Source organism: Lepisma saccharinum, chromosome 8 (assembly GCF_977018435.1).
Source record: "Lepisma saccharinum chromosome 8, izLepSacc3.1, whole genome shotgun sequence".
Lineage (NCBI taxonomy): Eukaryota > Metazoa > Arthropoda > Insecta > Zygentoma > Lepismatidae > Lepisma > Lepisma saccharinum.
In genome coordinates this window covers 67,892,985-67,914,105 of record NC_139236.1, presented here as the reverse complement: position 1 = coordinate 67,914,105, position 21,121 = coordinate 67,892,985, and the positions used below count along the sequence as shown (strand labels likewise).

General features: G+C 38.3%; 1 protein-coding gene across 1 annotated transcript in view; it reads right to left on the bottom strand.

The window, feature by feature from the left end:
- LOC145991522 (protein Star-like) overlaps nt 1-18,772 on the bottom strand; it is a 37,743-nt gene extending 18,971 nt beyond the window's left edge. The window contains exon 1 of the mRNA XM_083127542.1: nt 18,499-18,772. The gene's annotated coding sequence lies outside the window, so the exon portion shown is untranslated. The remainder of the gene's footprint in view (nt 1-18,498) is intronic.
- Nucleotides 18,773-21,121: the final 2,349 nt, after the last annotated feature.

Below are 21,121 nucleotides of genomic sequence, written 5' to 3'. Positions count from 1 at the left end.
CTGTCACTTTTTTGATTCCTCTGAACGGGATATTATACGAGTAGTGTGTGAAGAACGTGTTAATGATTTCTCGAAAGGAGCGTCCTGTGCTTGTCACGTAACACACAGAAATGTGTCTTACTTTTTGGGACACACCAGAAACAATTTCACGCAGATAAAACAGCAAGTGCGTAAAATCGAGCGATACCAGGACTGGCTCGGTAACTCAGTTTAATAGCAATGGCACCGTAGGCCAGAGATCCGGGTTTGGAGTCCTGGTCGAACCTGCACTTTTCGCTGAAATTTCTACAGAAATACGTGTTTCTGTGTGTCAGAGAGAGAGAAGGGGATGCAACTCACTGCAAGGATCCCACGCTGGTAGCGATTTCAAGAGGTTTTTGCTCGCAATAATAGACGTATAATTATCACTCTTGTTTGCTTACAGCAGATCTGTGTAATCTGACAGAAGGTAACAACTATTGTTTATCATCCACAATGATGCAATTATTATTGTTTAACAGAATAGAGCTTCGCTGCTTTCTTTCTATTCTTTTTACCTCTGGTACTATTGTTGTGCCCTAGAGGCCAATTAATTGATCAATTTCGGTGTTCAGCGTTGCCAACGCTGAGAGATAAATTCTTGCTAATGAGTTTCAACTTACATCTGATCTTTGTCCCATTAACGCGAAGGAGGGGCAGACCCGTACCCAAGGGGGGGGGACACGGGGCCATGCCCCGCACCCTCGAGCCATGAAAAAAAATTAATTTGAACGTATAGAAACCTATAAAAATAACGTTGATGATTTTTCAAATTTTGCAAGAATTTCGATTTTGTTCTTGCACAAATGAATGGGCTCCAGAATTCTGCAGTCTGCAATATTTGGCAATTTTAGTTATATAACCCTTGATGCAAGGCTATCAGAAATTCCGATTTAGTCGGGAAAGTCCATTCCTTTCAATCCATGTACCGACTTTTTCGTCTCGGCTCGGACACTATGTGCTATAAAAGAAGAATCTTGCGCCACTGCAGACATTGTACTGGTTATGTAGGACTTTCTGTAGAATACGTGTCTGAATTTTTTTTATGAGTCAAAACAGTTGTTTGACACTCGAGATATAGGAAACCCTTGATTATTGAATGGTTTCTGCTATAAGAGTGTCACTAATTTACACATTAATTTGCATAAAGGGGAATTTTGTATGCTTTTTACATTATGGAACAAAGGTTTCTCAATGACTGCAATACAAAACCAACCATATAACGGTTTAGCTCTCCACCAGTACCGCACGGTCTGGTCCCTTTTCGCCGCCACTGAGCAGGGGCATACAACCTTTATCTTTCCCCAGCATCAGGGTTTTTCTACAACTGATATCGATTCTGCCAATCATAGAATGGCTTACGATTATATGTAAATAGGAGAATCCACTTCGCAGCAGAATCGTTGCTTGATTTTGGGGGCAAGAGATTGCCCGAAGTAATTTCAACAGATATTGTTATTTTCCCAAAATACTCAAGAAAATAAGTACCATATTATTTACGAGATTCAGTAAATTTGAACTGATTTTACTACAACTTTTATTATTTTCTACTTGTACTTGTCTTGAACATAAACACACGGGGTGTGACCCTACAAGACTGACAACTTTTACAGTGTGTGAAAAGACGAAAAAATTCGATGTTGCAAAACCCTGCAAATTGCATTTTCTATCCCACATGATGCAACTCCATTTAACAGCTTCTTGGTTGTCACTGGCATTAATTTTTACTGGCAAATAAGATTTCAAAAGCGAAAAGAAGCGAAACAATATTTTGCCAGCAGAGACGCTGCCAGGGTGAAGTCACTTATCTTAGCCGTTTCCTTCAGATAATTCATTTACAGGGTTCGCACTGACCTGAAGTCCTGAACAACTAGAAGAGTCAGGGAAACCAGGATAGGAGTGAGAAGGTAATTGGAAACAAAGGATTTTTTTAAAAGCGTTCAAAAGCTTTAAAAGTCAGGTGAATTACATACATTATTTTTGCTTGCTTGCCAGAATTTGTAACCGAAAACACATTTCGTTTTATCTTCCCAACAATCTTCCTTTTTGGTTAATATTCCTTCTTTTTATTTTTCATTTATTTTCAAAAACGTTCAACAAACTTGATTCATTTGATTAACTTGCAAAGTTGAAGTACAACTCTAATTCATTAGCATGTTAAATCATTATACAGTAGTCTGAAAAGTTATGTAAAATGCCTGAAAAAAGTCAGGAACTTTGATTTTGCAAAATGGGTGAACACTCATCTGTCACCGCACAAACATATGTTGCTACTGGTAGGCTATTTTTATTGTTTAATTTTTTAAAAAAATCGCAGATTCGAATATGTCGTTCTTCAAGGATTCCAAGCATCGAAGTGAGCAAATTTGTCTACTATATACCTTGGTATATACAGGGTTTCTCATAAATAATAGCGCAAATTGACACAGGTGAAAGTATACGATAATAGAAGCAAGAAGGTCTCAGTAAACATAGGTCTGCAAACGAGCCGTTTTCGAGATAATCGCGAATGTATGATTAAAAGCCGTCACTCACTTCATTGTTTGTCAACGTCGTCCTAGTTGGTAAAATGCTAAACATTAACAATAGAATAAAATAATTAACACTAACCTTGATGCGCAACATTCTTAAGAGTGGCTCCTAAAAATACTTATCCGATAAGATCTGTTCTCGTAGAACATAATATCCGCAAGAAGCACAATCTAAAAATCCCCAAACATAAAACCGCCACATATAACAAGTTCTTCATTGTTACAGGGATCAGGGAATGGAACAAACTGCCTGCACCATTGACTAACATTATTTGCCAACAACTACATTAACCTTCATATGTTAACAATTGCACCTGCACTTATACATCATATAATGCATATCTAACCAACCCCCCCCCCCCCGCACACACAATGAACTACCGAAGGCTTATTACTTATTTTTACTCTACAGTATATATACTAATCTATTCAATGTATTATTTTATCATTGTATAATCTTTATAATTATCTTTACTGTATTTTCATGATCATTATGTGTTTTTTCTTTTTGTTTTTATACATTTATTGTATCTTTGACAAGGGTTGGTTGTAAGAACGGCCCATGAGGCCGAAACACGCCTGCTTAAATAAAGACCATTCTATTCTATTCTATTCTAATACAGTACGAAATGTGACTCCCACAGTACGATTAGACTGTGTACTGATTATATCCATCCTGTTTGATTAAAACGCCACCTTTCGGAAATCTTCTGTTTTGTAAACAAAGAGCAAACCTCGGAACGCGCAAGGAGTAAAGCACTCGGTGTTTACAAAATATAATAAATGACGGCTTGTACCCACACATTCGCACACATTATTAGCATTTTACCAACTAGGACGACGTTTACAAACAATGAAGTCAGTTGCGGCTTGTAATCACACATTTGCGATTATCTCGAAAACGGCTCGTTTGCAAACCCATGTTTACTGAGACTTTTTTGCTTCTATTATCGTGTACTTTCACCTGTGTCAGTTTTTGCTATTTCTTTTGAGACACCCTGTATATTATATTATACACTGTATACAGGGTGACCTGTAATTAGATGTATTCCCTGAAAGGGGTTAAAGTAGAGGCAATTTGCAATAAATTTGACCATATGATACCCCGTCCGAAAATTAGTAGTTTTCGAGATAATCGAATTTCTATTGTTTTTTCCTTTAATGACCATTTTCCACATAAAAATACGAATTGAGAAAAAACAGCTAATTGCATGGCACATATTTCAGCGTTTTCTAATAGCTAACAAATAAGTGGTTCGTTGAAAAAAAGTTTGTCCCAAATAACAATCACATGTAAGTAACGAGTGGATCTAAACTTACAAGTGGTGATAAAAAATTGCACTCTTAGTTTACTTGGCAACGTATTAATAACAAAAATGGTATGACACGAAACGTACAAATTACTTAAATTACTTCCTTGTGTTATTTGCTATCCAACAAGGTACAAATGTTACTAACAGTCACATTTGTGTACAAGAAATAATACTTCATTCATCTTCATGTGAATGGAATCAATGAACAATACAATTAAAGAACATTATACGTCTTGCTCAAAGTGGGCACCTCCGTTACGAATGCAGGCACGCAGGTTTTTACGGACATTTGTTCTCTTAACTCGTGATGTGGTGGTGTCCTTGATTTGTTGACCAGCTGTTAAGATCTTCTCCCTGAGCTCTTCTTGCGAGTTTTCCGGTGTCTTGTAAACTAAGTCTTTCATATGGCTCCAAATGTAGAAGTCGCAAAGCGTCAAATCGGGGGATCGAGCCGGCCAGGGAATCGGGCCGCCGCCTCGGCCAATCCATTTCTTTGGGTAATTTTCATCTATCCACTGTCGCACGCCCAGGCAGAAGTATGGATGGGCGTCATCAACAATCATTTGATCGAGCAATTTTTCCTGCCCCAGATCTTAAATGGCATCACTTATGAACATTTTTTGAGGAACGGGATGGCAATATTGTTGGAGGATGTGCCACTAACTACAAGACGTGACATGATTTACCAGCATGATGGCTGCCCAGCTCGACCCCCCGATCGACTTGACGCCTTGCGACTTTTACATTTGGAGCCATTAGTTTAAAAGACACCAATAAACTCGCAAGAAGAGCTCAGGGAGAGGATCTTAACAGCTGGTCAACAAATCAAAGACACCATCACAGCACGAGTTAAGAGATCAAATGTCCGTAAAAACCTGCGTGCCTGCATTCGTAACGGAGGTGCCCACTTTGAGCAAGACGTATAATGTTCTTTAATTGTATTGTTCATTGATTCCATTCACATGAAGATGAATGAAGTATTATTTCTTGTACACAAATGTGAATGTTAGCAACATTTGTACATTGTTGGATAGCAGATGATACAAGGAATTAATTTAAGTAATTTGTACGCTTCGTGTCATACCATTTTTGTTAATAATACGTTGCCAAGTAAACTAAGAGTGCAATTTTTTATCACCACTTGTAAGTTTAGATCCACCCGTTACTTACATGTGATTGTTATTTGGGACAAACTTTTTTTCAACGAACCACTTATTTGTTAGTTATCAGAAAACGCTGAAATATGTGCCATACAATTAGCTGTTTTTTCTCAATTCGTAATTTTATGTGGAAAATTGTCATTTAAAAAAAAAAACAATAAAAATTCGATTATCTCGAAAACTACTAATTTTCGGACGGGGTATCATATGGTCAAATTTATTGCAAATTGCCTCTACTTTAACCCCTTTCAGGGAATACATCTAATTACAGGTCACCCTGTATATATATATATATATATATATATATATATATATATATATATATATATATATAATTTGTTTACAACATTAATACACATGCTATGCCTCAAAGAAAATTTATAAAATCCGCCTTTGGGTCTGCCCCCCCTGAAAAAAAATCCTGGGTACGGGCCTGGGGGGGGGGTGTATGGACATGTGCAATTTTGTTTCTCTACGCTTTAGTGGTTAAATATACCAGATTGAACATTTTTTTAAAGTTCTAAATGAAAAATTCACGAAAAACAAGGAGAAAAATGCATAGTGGGTATTAAGTTAGGAAAGTTGATTCTAAAGAGGGTTGAATTTAATATCTTGTCGGTGCTGTAGCATTGGGTGCGTTGGGGAAGGCGATCGAGGCACAATGTAAACAAAATGGACAAAACTACGATCCATGCAGAACACGGGCGTCGCCAGCGGGTGGGCCAGGATGGACTGTAGCCCAACCAAATAGCCTACATGACAAAAAAATAATTCGTTTATAATAGAAACCCACACAGATGTGTGGAAAAGATAAAGATAATCTTGGCAGACACTTTTCGTGCAGCCTTCAGTCCAGCGAACGAATTTTTAAGGTTGCAACTCATGGAATGAGTACCATCATGCATGCTTCATTATGGAGATTCCTTTCTAATAAATTAAAAGAACGATAAGTAGAACGAATTTCGGCGAATAACGTAAGGGGCTCGAATTCATTTTCCCCGGATTCTATACCTGATGGAGATTTGGACCCCACTTTAAACTGTAGATCAATTTCCGATTAGCCTATCTGTGCATAAAGTGGACACAAAACTTTCTTTTCTAGTATTTCTCAACAAGTTTTTCATTAGCGGCAATATTTACACACTGTAACTGAGTGAAGTAAAGCATCTGACCATTTTCAGAGTCATTATACTAAACGCAATTCCAACTGACGGCTGGGAAACAGCGAATCAGCGATCAGTTGAATTTTCTTCGACTAAGATCGGGCACTTTCGAGTCACAAGGTACCGAGCGTTGTTCGCGGAACGAAACAAATGAGCGCTGGGTTCACCACATGTTGCCAGACGTACTGTAAAGGGAGAAAGAGTTTGCTCGGTCAACACCAGAAATCAGCGGGTTCAACTACACACGTGGTTCTGCACGTTAAGTTTCCGGAAGGACCACCCACAGGTCGGAATGCAGGCGGACACACAGTCGTATAAAGGCAACTGGCAAAAACAGAAGTACGCTTGGCAACGTTGCTTCGGGAGAGCGATGTGATCCCTTCAGGTTTTACTTCGCAACTGAGTTTGTTGACACCCATCGGACCACATGCCCCCGAAAGTGATTGGGGGACAGGACGCGCCAGAAACAGCCATCAAGGTCAACCGCCATCTGGAGTTGCGTTGAGTATAGTGTCTTGGATACGGTGACCAAACGTCCCACATTAGACAGTCCCTTTTCTTGGGTCTCCTTCCCGATTTTTTTTTTAAAGGGACGCCAAAATGTCCTTTTGTGACAATGCCTTATCGGCATAGAATTACTGTAACATTACACCTTCTCTAATATTACTATGAATTATGGTATAGTAACATTCAGTCATTCATATCTGACTAACGCGAGGTTTTATGGGAAAATATGAAAAGTGTCCCGTTCTGTTTTATTAGTTTGATGAATGTTTAATATTATTTTTTAGTGACAGCTATACTTATTTTTTATGCAGTTTCCAATGGAACCTGCTGTAGGGCTGGCCTGCGTGAGGGTGAAAGCCAGCTTGTAGAAGGCGGTGAGTTTTAAAATCTTGTCCTTTCAAACCAGAAAGGGGGGTGAAAAAGTTCCGTTTACTGTTTTTTTTTTTTCGAATCGCCTATATAAGAGAACCGATTGAGTAAAGGGGGTTGGCATTCGTACGTTTTTTGGGCAAGAGGGGAGACCTTTGGAAAGTTCTTTCGGTGTCGGTAGAGTGGTGGAGCTAGTCATATGGCTAGCGGTCACGGATCAACCATTTGCTTTCATCAAAATACATAGATAAGTCTACGCATTTTTCTTGATTCGTTTGGTAACAAGCCAACGCTTAGTTTTCGGTGGACATTTCATATTATTCTTAGAGTAAATTCGTATCCAAGGGAATTAAGGAACGCGTTTAATTACAATAATATGTCTATCCGTTGGTGACAAGCCAAGTACCTTGTTGCGCGAAAATGTTAGTTTAAATTTGTAGATTCAACACTGTCAAGGTGTCCGGTTTTTATTTAATCTGGGATTAAAGGGACTGTGACAGGGTGGAAAAAGAATCATCACAGTTTTGTTTTATATCATTTCAAGGAAAGCGCATAAGTAATTAGCTGTTGTAATTTCAATCAAGTTTAGTCTATTTTTTCGAGGCAATTTTCATTATAAACAACAAGGGGAGGGAATTAGAGAAACATGTCATGTATGCTATAGTCGTTTTCACGTTCAGAAGACACAATGGGCTCTTGTGGACAATGCTTTTCTTATGGGAAAATACGAGCGCGCTGTTGTGAAATTTCTCGATTTACAAATTTAGCTTACGTAAAATCGGTACCTGCAGTTTTGCAGGAAATTTTGTAGAGAGTACGATGGTGGACACAAAAAACTTGTAACTTGCTTACATATTTTTAGATAAATTAAAAACGCAAATTTTCTGTGAAAACAAAATTTTTACATTGTTTTCACTCCTAACGTTGAAACATGCCGTAAAATTGAAGCATTCATTATGAAAAATATTGACACTGTTTTTTAATTGTGTCATAGGTGATGGTGGTGCTCAGAATTTATCAATACTTTAAAGCATATTCGCATTAAAAATATTCAAATAAAGTATGTGGAGATTTTTTATATTCGTGCACTAGAAAATGTCGTTGTTGGCCATTTTTTGTTCTGTAATTCCAAATAAAAACTTCCAGCGACAAAGTTTTGAAAAAAAAATAAGATAATGTTTTTTATAACCACTCAAAGGTTCCGAGAAATATTACTTCCATGCATTTGGAGTTTCTTTTTAACCCGAAGCGCGCGCGAAGTAAAGAGACGTTGTCTGGCCATCTTGAGCTGACTCACCACAGCATTCCGGCTAATCACCACCACGTTTTCCAGTTATTTTATTTCCATTCAGTAAAAATATTAACTTCATGCAGTTTGTTATAATAGAATTGCAACTACTTAAATTTAATAATTGACAATTATTTCCAATGCTGCTGTTGTGAGCAACATTAGTGCTGTCGCAAATGCACGTTGTTTTTGTTTACATTACTGTCGACATTAATACTGAAATGAAGATCACCTTTCAGTTTCCAACGTACACATACAGTATGTAACATTGTTATTCGTACACATAGAATTTCCGAGGAAAAAATGTCATATCTACTAGTAAATATAATCATTTTCATATATACCTGGAAATTAATGTTAATGAAGGTTTCACCAACAAATGTCAATAAAAATGTATGTTCAAAGTGTATAAACAGAGCATATAATTTGTGTGAAAAGATAAAAACACGCTGTTTCATGCAACATTGTTATTCGTACAGGCAAGAGTTTCAATCTTCCTCGCATACAGCGCCACCGCTATTCCGGCGATTTCGTGCAGTTTGTAACTTCGTAACAAGTTTGAACATGAAGGCCCGCTCCCCGTCAAGCGGAATGCTGGCGTAGGTATTGTTGCAGGCCTATCGTCTATCTATCAGCGTGTTCGAAATGGGCAAGGTGAAGGAATTTAGTTCCCATCTGAAGGATGTTATTATAAATTTGGCCCTTAGAGGTTATTCGTTAAGAAAAATTGGACAAACAATCAATAAATCACACTCCGTAGTACAATACATAGTAAACAAATTTAGAGAGGAAGGTTCAACACAGAATGTGCCGAGAAAACCAAAGGAGAGACGGTTGAATAAACGTGATGAACGCTTTATTTTAACAAGAAAACCCCCGACTAAGTGTTCCACAGTTACGACCGTTAGTAGAAAATGATGCTGGCAAGATGATGTCCGATCAAACTGTCCGACGTGCCTTGTGGAAGCATGGATATCATGCAGAATACCGCGAAAGAGGCCGTATGTAAATAAGGTGGATCGCAGGAATAGACTTTCATTCGCGAAAGTGCACATCCACAAGGACCAGGAATTTTGGGTTACTGTCATATCGTCAGACGAGTCAAAGATTAATATATACGGGTCAGATGGAATAAATAGGGTCTGGAGAAAATCAAATAAAAAGAATGATCACATTAACACAGTTCCAACAGTTAAACACGGTGGTGGGTCATTAATGATTTGGGGCTGTATGTCGTTCAAAGGTGTTGGTACCATACAGTTTATTGATGGTATCATGGATGCATATGTCTATTTGGACATATTGAAGAACAATGTAAAGCAGAGTGCCCAAAAAATGGACATGCCGCCTATCTGCAGATTCCAACAAGACAATGACAGTAAGCATAAGGCGCGAGTTAACATGAATTGGCTAATATGGAATGTGCCCAAACTACTACAAACACCAGCTCAAAATCCAGACTTAAATCCCATTGAGCATTTATGGGCAAATTTGAAGAGGCGAGTCCATAAAGCAGGCGTCAAGTCCAAACAAGAGTTGAAAACTGTTGTGCAAGCCGAGTGGAATAAAATAAGCTCGGAAACTGGTTAATTCTATGAAGAACAGGTGTCAAGTAGTAATTAAAGACAAAGGATACGCATCAAAGTATTAGAATTGTCAGTCAATTTGCTCTGAATATACTTTTTTCTTTCATATTATTAAGTGTACGAATAGAAAAGTTGTACAAAAAATGGCATGTTTCTCTTTCAGTTTCATTTAATTTATTATTGTCATTGGTTATACAGAATTTGGGTAAGATTTTATGTTCCTAATGATATTAGTTATTGAATTGTAAAGAAACAATTTCAAAGGAGTGTATTTCCTTTCAGATATTAAAGCATTTTCTTTGAAAATCCGTGTGTACGAATAAGAATGTTACATATTGTATTAACCCTTGAAAGGCAAGACAAGATATGGGGCTTCAAGATAGAAATATGACATGCCTTGCTTGTGTCATTTACGTCTTATCAGTTCAAGTGGGCCATAACTCATTTGTTTGTTTGGGTTGCAACTTGAATCTAACCCATGTGCCAGGTTCCCCTTACTTGTGAATTGTAATGTTCACAGTATAATATTAATATTAATAATTACATATATATTATCATTATACATACAAAATATGTAACACCTGCATTGTGAAGGAAGCTCATCATTTCCCGGTGACATGAGCTAAGCGCTGTATTAGCAACACTGTGCGGTTTCTCCATAAGCGCCGTTGTGTCTTCTGAACGTGAAAACGACTTTAGTGACAAGCTAGATACATTTTTGAACTAGTACTGCTGGTCTAGGCCAGCGTACGAACCTCTCTTGTGTATATATATATATATATATATATATATATATATATATATATATATATATATATATATATATATATTGCAGTGTTTCGATTAAAGAGGATCATTTCATTTCTTATGTGGGGGTTATTTCTTATGTAATTCTTTGTGCATATTTAATCAACAAAATAAATAGTATTTTTATATATTTTTAAACGGAACGTCTGAGCTATCATTCAAGATAAAATAACTGAGTTTTCCCCTAATATCCATAGTAAAGAATATGGTAGTTATTCAATATATTTTAATTCGATTGAACCGCATTGTTAGTTTTTTTAAGTGTTATGCTAATTATTTGCCTGGGGAAGTAACGAAAACAAGTAACAGGTCGAGCCAAGTCAGGTTAATCCCCCGGAAGAGAAATAAAGCATATCACATTAGCCTTGAAGATGTATCACAATGACTTTTCGTCAATTAATTATATTCACCCTGTAGCCACATGTTAATGGTCATGACTTTGCGTGACCCTTTCATCAATTTAATTATTCATTGTCGCAGTAAGCCTCAAGAGGCAGAAATTTGACATGACATGAGGGAAATCAAGATGCGTTTACTCTTTACTTTGTATAACACTACGTTGAAGCAGAATCAACACGACGTACGCCGGAAGCAATGTTTTTTTTTATTCGACAAGTTTACAGAGCGTTCCAAAATGTTTGCAAAAAGAATCCATAGCAATTCCACGCAATGAACCATGGTGGCCTCAGGGAAAATGAACCCAGCGAAGACAACGATTTATCTCTCTCCGAGCATCAAAAGCGAGCTAAACGCGTATATTGATCATGAGGTCTAACCAGAACAATGGAGTACAGAAATAGACAAGCACAAAGGGTTTGACCTTTAAATCTGTATCTCTGGCTGTTAGCTCTGCAAAATTTGGAAGATACCTGCGGGGTATCGCAGGGAACGTGTGAATTGTTCAATATGTCAGTGTTGCCAGTTTCTCACGTTAGACGAGGTCATGCAACAGTGAAATTGATAAGTTCAGACATGGTACACCACTTTTCTTAGCGTTGTGAATTACCTACGGGGGGGGGGGAGGGTCTTCGGCTTCCAAGAAAAGCAATTGCCCCCAGTTTTTAAGTGAAAAAAGGGGGGCCATCAATATACAGGGCAATTCAAAATAATTCCTCAGATTTGAAAGGACAATTTCATATTTTCAATGCCAAAGTGGTAAGTTTTACATCAATAAAAGGGAAAAACCAGGGTGCGAAATCACTGCAGGTTGATGGAGGGGAAGGAGCAGAAAGACAGACAGACACACTAACACACAATACACACACACACACACACGTATATATAATGTCATTAAATATATGTCAATTATTAAATAATCAAATTATATTATAAAATATACAATATATGATATCGACTGTCTCTCATTCAAAATGTAATTGCAAATTGAAGATTTTAATGTACTACTGATGTTATGATCAATGATTTGCGTAAGGGAGGAGGGGCAAAAATTAAGAGACATTGAGAAGATAATAGTTTCCTGTATAAAATTCACATATAAGTGATATTGCGTGTTTTATTAATATATATATATATATATATATAAACACACACACACACACACACACACACACTTCGTGGTTGCTAACAAAAGGCTATGAGAAATGGAGAAGAAATAATCGGTCTAATTTTTGTGTTATGGGAATTGCTGGGTTCAGTGTGTCCTAAGAGATGAGTAGTGTTGCCCACGAGACGAGACTTTGGCCTGTCTCGTCTCGTGGAGCCTCGTGGAAATGCTGTCTCGTCTCGAAAATATTCGTTTGTCTTATGACACATGGTCAATCTCGTCTCGTCTCGAATTTTTAAAAGCCTGTCTCGTCTCGTCCCGTGGGCAACACTAGAGATGAGGCTCTTTGTTGTCAGTTTTTTTCTTTTTGTATGTTTTCGATATTATTCCAGTCAAGTACATTCGAATCCCAAACTAATTGTCTATGTTTGTTGCTAAAACAAAAACTCTCACATTGGTGGGGGAAAAATTTCAGGACAAGATTCTTGGTAGGGGAATTCCGCCCCGTCTCCCCGGGATTTCGCACCCTGTGAAAAACTCATAACAATGAGTTCATAACACTCCGCTAGGTGCCACCACTGAAAATGTAGTTCTTTCAGAATGCAGTCTAAAGGACAATGATAAAGGCAAAAATCTTTCTGTTGCTCTCCCAGGTCCCCCAATGGGACTACGTTAAAAATGCCGTGTACCGAACACAACTGTGGTCGAAAGAGAGAGAGAGAGAGAGAGAGAGAGAGAGAGAGAGAGAGAGAGAGAGAGAGAGAGAGAAAGCACAGAGCCAGGGGTTCCGGATTCGAGTTTCGGCCTAAATAACAAAAATCAGATAAAATCAAACACCATGACTAAGTCTCGATTTGCAGAGGTGCGCCTCGTTCTCGGTCTTGTATCGGAAGCAGAGATTTATCCCCATCCCTCCCAAAACCCTTTAAAATTTTCACAAAGGCTAAATTTATGATCATTCTGGCTCTAAATTTACACTTACATCCCCTAAATACAACACACACACCCTCGTATCAGTGGCGTATACTCTGGGTCACCTAGGTAATCGGAGATGACCGGCTATAATTTTTTTTTTTTAAGTTTTTTTTTTTTCTCTTTGCAATATTCTTCCGAACCAATCTTTGATTCACATATTTCTTTGCTTCCAGCGCGCGAATGTTTTCAACCGTTTGCCGCGGAATGTCCGTGAGGGTTTTTCTCCAGCTGGTGGAATCTGGTGACATCAGGGTGAGATTCCACCGGCTCCCTTTAAATCCCTTGACGGGAGGGAGGGGAAGGAAACACTGCTTCTCAGGCGCGGTGATTCCGTGGCAAGGGTAACCTCCTTCTGGAGAGAGTCCATCGGTCGCACTCTCCAACCCAGAGCCTTTGCCGTTCCCTCGGCTGGCAGTGGCACCCTCTTCTGCCAACTGCCATTCTTCCCTGATGGCCTTTGTATCGTAGGAGCTGTGTTGTTCACGACAGGGAAATTTCTCAGGAAACAGAATTCTGGGTTCACAAATTACGTATTGAAGAGGAAAGTAGAGAAAATACATCTGGAAATGCGCGACAAACAGGGAAATCTGAACAACATTTGCGAACCAATTCTATGTTAATTCTCATTTTACATTTGCTTTTGTCTTCCTGATCTCTGCTATTTCAACAAATATTGTCAATGGAAAAAAAAAAAACTTTAATATTGAAGATGAAGGTAATTAAATAAATTAAAATTTGAACTAGAAATTCAAGAAATTACACCGACCTCCGTTGCGGATGTTAGCACAGCTCCATTCGACGCCAGAGCTCCAGGGTTCGAATACCGCTCTGGACATGGGTGTTCTTTGTAAATGTCCCTTCATCAATGTCATATCATCACTCGTAGTGATTAGCCAAAAAGTAGCAGAAAAGCGACGTCAAATAACAGTTTAATCAATCAATTAATGAAGTAATTAAACTATTTATATGCTTACTTTTTTTCATTTTTGTATTTTAAAATGCGTGATTACTTTCTTTGAAGCCTTCAAAACTAGTGAGAGTACTTCTTTCACAGAAATGAATATTTTTTAAAAGGGAAAGCTATCAGAAATAAATTATATATATACGTACACATATATTAGGTAATTTAAGTTGCTTTTCCCCCCACTTTAGATTAATGATGATAAAAGATGTTTGAATGTAAAATATATAAACATAAAACGCAATGATTCCAACTTATAGAACCTCGCGCATCGCAGGGAATATAAAGCTGGGAAAGGGAATTTTTCAGCATCCATAGGGAATTTAATTCTGTGTCAAGCAGGAAGGAACCGCAATAGAAGATTGGCGCAGGGAATTGAATGCGTGTTGTAGCGATTCGAGAATTTAATATTTGTTTAGCTATTAGTGGTTTAGTATTCGTGCCAGTGCTGTGTTTACTGAAGTTAAAGGCAATGGATATAATACAATATTTGCGTGTGAAAATATTTGGAACGGGATCTTTTCAGGAGAAATTGGAAATAGTTAATGTAGGTAGGCCAGTAACATCTCTTGTATCACAGGTCTTGTCTTGAACTTAAACTTCCGTGTATAAAAACAAAAATCGGGAATGCACGAGTAACTGGACACTGGGGTAACGTGAATTTTACACTTCAATTAATATTGAGGGTTTTTATTTCACTACCGCATTCCTTTCATATTCTTTGTTACAGTTTTTTTTATAGATTTATTATATTTTCTTGTTTTATTATTTGAAATTCTAAACGTAGATTAACTGCAAGTGCAATCACAACAATTATTCGACAGTGGTCTCAACAATAAGGCAAAATTTGTAACACATATATTCATAAATCCTGTATGGATGTTGAGGTAAATTTGCAGGGAGACTTCAGGAGTGGGTGGATGAATCAAGTGTCGGAGATTACCCACTAGTTAAAACCAGCACACGCCACTGCCTCATATGGAAAATTCTGTGTAAACTTCTCTTCGAAGGGTTTGATTTCGATCTCGCCTCCATTATTACAAGTCCGTCTCAGCCTCGGTACGACCATCCCTAGAAACAAATGGCCATCAGCCACGAGAGAAGGTCCTTAATCCACTATTAAGTTAATGGAGTGGCATTTTCCGAATGAAGCCAACCATGCCAATGCAGTACATAAATGAATAGGACTTTAAAGCACGTGGAGAATCCTTTTCCTTCACTTTTTCACATTGCCCTCCGACTGAACTTGAGACGCAAGCAGACCATGGAAGGGCAGAAGCAGATGGGTCAATGAAAGGATGGCAATTTCGCACCGATGGCTAGGCATACGCTTGCAGCCTCTTAGTCCCTGGAAACAATCTCCCTGCATTTTATGCAAAAGAATGAAACTTGATAAGTTTGCTATTGATTTTAAACGTTGTAGACATTGGCGAAATGCACTTTGAGCCGCCATATTGGAAAATGGCGTTCAATAGTAGTTTTTTAGCCTCGTTGTTGTTCGAAAGCCCTTTTTAAGACAAAACTTGGTAAAGGTTTTCACATAATTTTCCCAAAACTGAAAATATAGTGCCAAATGGATTCCTCCATTCAATAACCTTTTCTATAGTACACGATATCACATTCGGACCGAAAATAAAAGAGAAAGAAAATATCATAAGCTTTTCATTGATATAGCTTAAGTTGTATTTCTATCTCCGGACTGGTCGAGAATTGCTGATCAAAGTCAAAATGTCAGAGATGTCAAATGTTAAGGATATTGTAAGGGGGAGAGGTGGGGACAGCGCTTGAAGTGGAAATTCTTAGCTAGGGAGATGCTCCTATGGTTTAACATGCTGACAGTAAGACAGCTGGGTTACCTGTGAAATGGGGTGAAAGGGGCGACTTACCTCTAATCACCCAGTGTCAACCTCTTTCCTCCGTAGTACACCCTGGATTGTATTTTGCGGACTAACGAGGCTCTGGCGCTTGGACTTACAGCCAGAATAATCCCTTCGTGCTCTGTCGCTGTGTCCCGATTGATACTAGAACATCTAACACCTACATTCATTGCAAATTTATTTTTGATTATTTAGCTGCACTTTCGACCTCTTTAGGTCAATCGCGACGATGAGGATGAATGATGATTAAATGGAAAAGACGAAAAAAAATACAATATTACAATATTCATTCATATCTTTGACGGTTAACTTGGTGGTAAAATGCACAGCTTGACAAAATAAGCAAACAAGCCTTGCAAATGATTTTTTTGTGGTGTGCATTCATTGTAGGTACACCCAACAGCAAAATAAATAGTAGGTGAATTGTCCATCAGTATTTTCATTCGGTCTGTATTACACAGTGTAATGATAATGAATTGAAATAATGACGCCAATAAGCAGTGGGCAATACCTGCTTCGAACTAAGATAGTTTCATTCTTTGAAACAACACAGGATGTTGAATAAAAAGTAATGAAAATAGCGGTGGACTATTTGCCTAAGGTTATCTTTGCCGTTGACTGTACATGCTAATCGTACACTAATTCTGGGGTGAATACAGGTACTTGCTTTGCAAATTACTCGACAAATGAGTTTCTTGGCAAGAACCCATGACCTTTTGATTACAAGCCAACAACGTTAGCCGCTGCTCTATTGGGAAGGCACCTCAAACTCTAGCCGGTCTCAATTGGTCTAGAAATCAACGCGCAGATCAGAAAAAGCAACAGGTAGCATTGTTTTCTCTATTTGTTATTACGTATGTCATAAATTGATGATAGCAGAAAACATGTTTTATGAATGCAACTTCTAAGTAGTGGTTAGTGTAACACCCTTCGAAGTCAGGGGCCCCAGGTTCAAATTCCGGCCAAGGCATGGTGATTTCATTGTGTTTGTGCCTTCATTTATTCATCCTCATGGTCACGATTAATATAGAGCCGGGGTTGCACCAAGAGTGGATCAGACCCAGCCTGTCAAAATGCAACAGGAAAATTTAGTGATAAAAATAAAATGGAAGCGTATTGCTAATAAAGAATAGGATGGGAATCCTTGAAGTTTCGAATCCAGAACCTTTGGTTTCGGAGCGCAACCTGTGTGTCGTGAAGGTCTGTCGCTGCAATGCTACATTTGAATATGTATAAATTATTTTCAATGCTATATTTACACTTTCTTTTAATGGATCACGCACTTTCATTGGATTACATAACATCAAAATACATTTTTCTTTGATGATGTGGCACATCCAAATATTTTGACTGGTTTTACACACACCAGAAAAAAAAAATATCACGCCGCAACTGACCTAGAGAGGTAGAGGAATGACGTATTTATTGTATTGTTCATACTTCACGTCGCTCATTCTTCCACTTTTGACTAATCGCGGCGACGAGAGAAAATGGTGAGACTGAATTTATGACAATGCCGGGACTCGAACCAGGAATCCGTAACGAGAATAATACTCGACTCAACCCACTTAAGTTACGGAGGCTGTAAAGAGCTACGTGAAACAAGCAAAACGCAAGAACGTATTTAGGAGGACCAGTGGGCTCATAAAGTACATACATAATGAAAATATACTTTTAGTAGCATTTGTTGTGTAATCGATGCTTATTTATTTCATCTGAATTTACTGCAAGGCAATGGATTATATTGGGATCATACGGCTTTGAAGGGCAGTGCCAAAGAAGATTTATGCACTACTTATGATATGCATAAAATATTAATCAGGTACTTTCCGTCAACTGAATTCAACATCCTCTTTTGTTATTCAATAAATATTCAACTCTTTATCTATTTGACATTAATATCCATGCCAGGACAGTTGCTTTTATATAAATATTGGCGATATTAACTACACGTAAGCTAGATAATGAAAAAGTGTTGTTACATCTTTATTGTTATACCATCTTTTTACCTATTGATGCAATAATAATAATACAATATTAATTAATTGACATACATTTTTAATATTTTAACTTTATACAATTATATTTTTAATTTTATTATTATTATTAATTCTGAGACATTGGTTCTGTTCGGACCTCAGTTATATATTTCTAGCTACGTGCCTGCCAAACGATACAAACACAACAACGTAAGCATTGCAATGACCAACGTATGAGATCACTTGTAAAATACAGACTTTTTGTTTTAATTTCAAGGTTTCCCAGTTGCGTTACGTAATGTAATTGGCCCATCCTTCTTAACACTCGCAATGACAAATTGGCCTCCTTGTTAACTTTGTCATCAAGTTTAACATGCATCAGCGAGCAGACGCCAATACCCTTTTTTCGTTTACACAGCCACAAAAAAAAATTGCCTTTGACAGCTCGTGTCGTACTCACCTACATTTTCAGTCAACTTCCCTGCAGGGGATTTTTTATCCAGCGTTCTTCCTTGGAGCACACGATCGCTTTCCTCTCGACAAGTGAACATCAGCGAAAGCACAACACTAACGACTTCTCACGTCACACAAGTAAACATGATTTAACCATTATTATCCGGACGCACCGTCAACACCTCTTTTACCTTTTTTCGGTGGATGACAAAACTCGAAACGGCGGAGACAAACCAGGTGTTTTGACGTTTGTGAAGTTCCTGTTACTACTACTTCACCACGGGGCAAGGTGGCAGAAAGCTTCGGCCACGCGCCCGTAAGGGTCATTCTTGTATGGCTTCTCCGGTGAATCATCGACCTTATGCGAAGAGGTGGGGTAGGTTCATGTTCGCATGTCGTGCCTACGGTTTCCCTTTTTCCGGTTCGGGGTTTTAGTGGGAGCTTTTTGCCTTGCGGCATACACACACACATACACACACACACCAATTTACTTTCTCCTCCGCCCCCCCCCCAGAAGCCTGAAACGTGGCAACCGCGCAGGAAGGAACAATAATGCTTTCAGTCACGCCAATGTCATGGCCTTATATGAAATTCTTCACAGCTATTTTGTCTCGCGAAGACTTACAGATTCTATGAACTACCGGATTGTGAATGTGTGGTCACTCCTGTAGAAGTTTAATGAGTAGAGCGCTTTGAGGATCTAGCAAACTACTGTAGAATGTTTCCTAATAGTACGACAATGTCACAAAGTTTGTTTTAATCAGTGGCGGATTTGAGGACCTCCGTGGCGAAGTGGTTAGCGCTCTCTTCCTCAATATCATCATATCCTGATCCTCATCGTCGCGATTATCCAAAAGTGGCACAAAAGCGATGCTAAATAAAAAATATCAAATCAAATCAATCATACTCAGTGGCGTGCTCAAGTGGGAAGGGTTGGTGGATGCCATAACCCCTCCTTTGGTCCAGCATTTCTAAAAAAAAAAGTCAATGGCGGAAAAAAATGGCATGATGACAGCTGGTTACTAAAAAACCTTATACATAACCCTCCCCTTTAAAAAATCCTGGACACGCCACTGCTCATACTCATCTTCGTGATTAGCCAAAAGTGGCAGAAATGCGAAGTAAGAAAAACGAATCAATCAATACATAAGTGGTGAGCGGATGCCCCAACCCCCCATTTCATTCTGTGCTCAGAACACGCCCCCTCCCTTGTAACGTGTCTCATTGAATTCTAAAATGTTTTGTGCACACGTCACGTGACTTACGCAACACTATCACGGCCGTAGGCAGGAAAAATTTTCGGGGGGGGGGGGGTTCATTCATAATTGTTCCCATAGGCTTCGCCAGAAATTTGAATAATAGAAATAATAACAATAATTGTACAATAATTATTAAAATTTCATAATAATAAAACAATTTTATTCCATAATAATACTAAAAATAATAATTATTATATTATTGTTATATCCTTGAGGGGGGGCTTACTCAATCCAGCAGATGAGTGAATATCCAGCACAAGTTTCTTTTTGTTTTTTTACGTTTCATACAGTGTGTACTGAAATGCACAATTATTATACTTCGTCATTAAACTTTAGATACCTTCAAGAAAAAACTTTAAAAGTTAGATGGAAATTTTAGTCATAAAGGTTTTGTTGTTTAACTTTAAAATTACATTTTTGGAATTTTGAAAAGTGTGGAAGCAGTTATTATTTTTAAAAACTTAGCCTGGTGCATGGATTGTAACCTCAATCGCGAACGTAATGTGCTACGAAACTGGAGATCCTAGGTTTGAACTCCTATCAAGGGGGATTTTCGACTTTATCGGACAGGGAATTTTGGGACAATCATAAGGGAATCTTGTCTATATTCCTTGTGACGCAGGAGCAACACTGGAAAGATGACAACAGAAGTGAAAATGGAGGGGTCGCGGGTGGGCTACGATTCTGAGAATAAATCCTGTTTCACTCAAGTTTCAGAATTCCAAATGTATGAAAATTCTAGCTCGATCGTTTCAACATTGTCTCCATGTATTTTTGTGATGCTTAGAAAAAAAAATTGAAAATTTGTTACAGATTTTGGTTTCTAAACTTCCATTAATCCAACATGTCAGACGTTTCGGGGGGGGTTTGAACCCTAGAAACCCCCCCTCTAAATACGGCCATGAACACTATCCTTTACTTGGATAAAATAAGGACCACAACAGATTCATCAGAAATCGTGATAAATTGATTACAACAGATGCAACTGTCGAGCCCATTGATAATGCCAGAATGGAACACTTTACCTCCCTCCTGTCCAACCCGGGACCCCTTGATTACAAGGCAAAGACGCTACCACTGCGCCATGGGGGAGGCCGCCCTGGTCATGGAATTTTTTGTGAAGTGTCTCTTCTTTAATTCCATCTAACCGTCATTCATCTTTATGGTTATTTTACGCCAACTTTCTGGATCAATCGTGACGATGAGGATGAATGATGAAATGGATCACGGGGCAAGCAGGATTCGAGACTGGGACCTCGGACTTCGCAGCGCATTAAGCTAATCAATCATCCCAGTGACGTTCCCAGGATTTTCGAAAAGGTGTCTACGTATACTTTTTTTTTCGGGTCGCGGACATAATTAAGCTCGTCG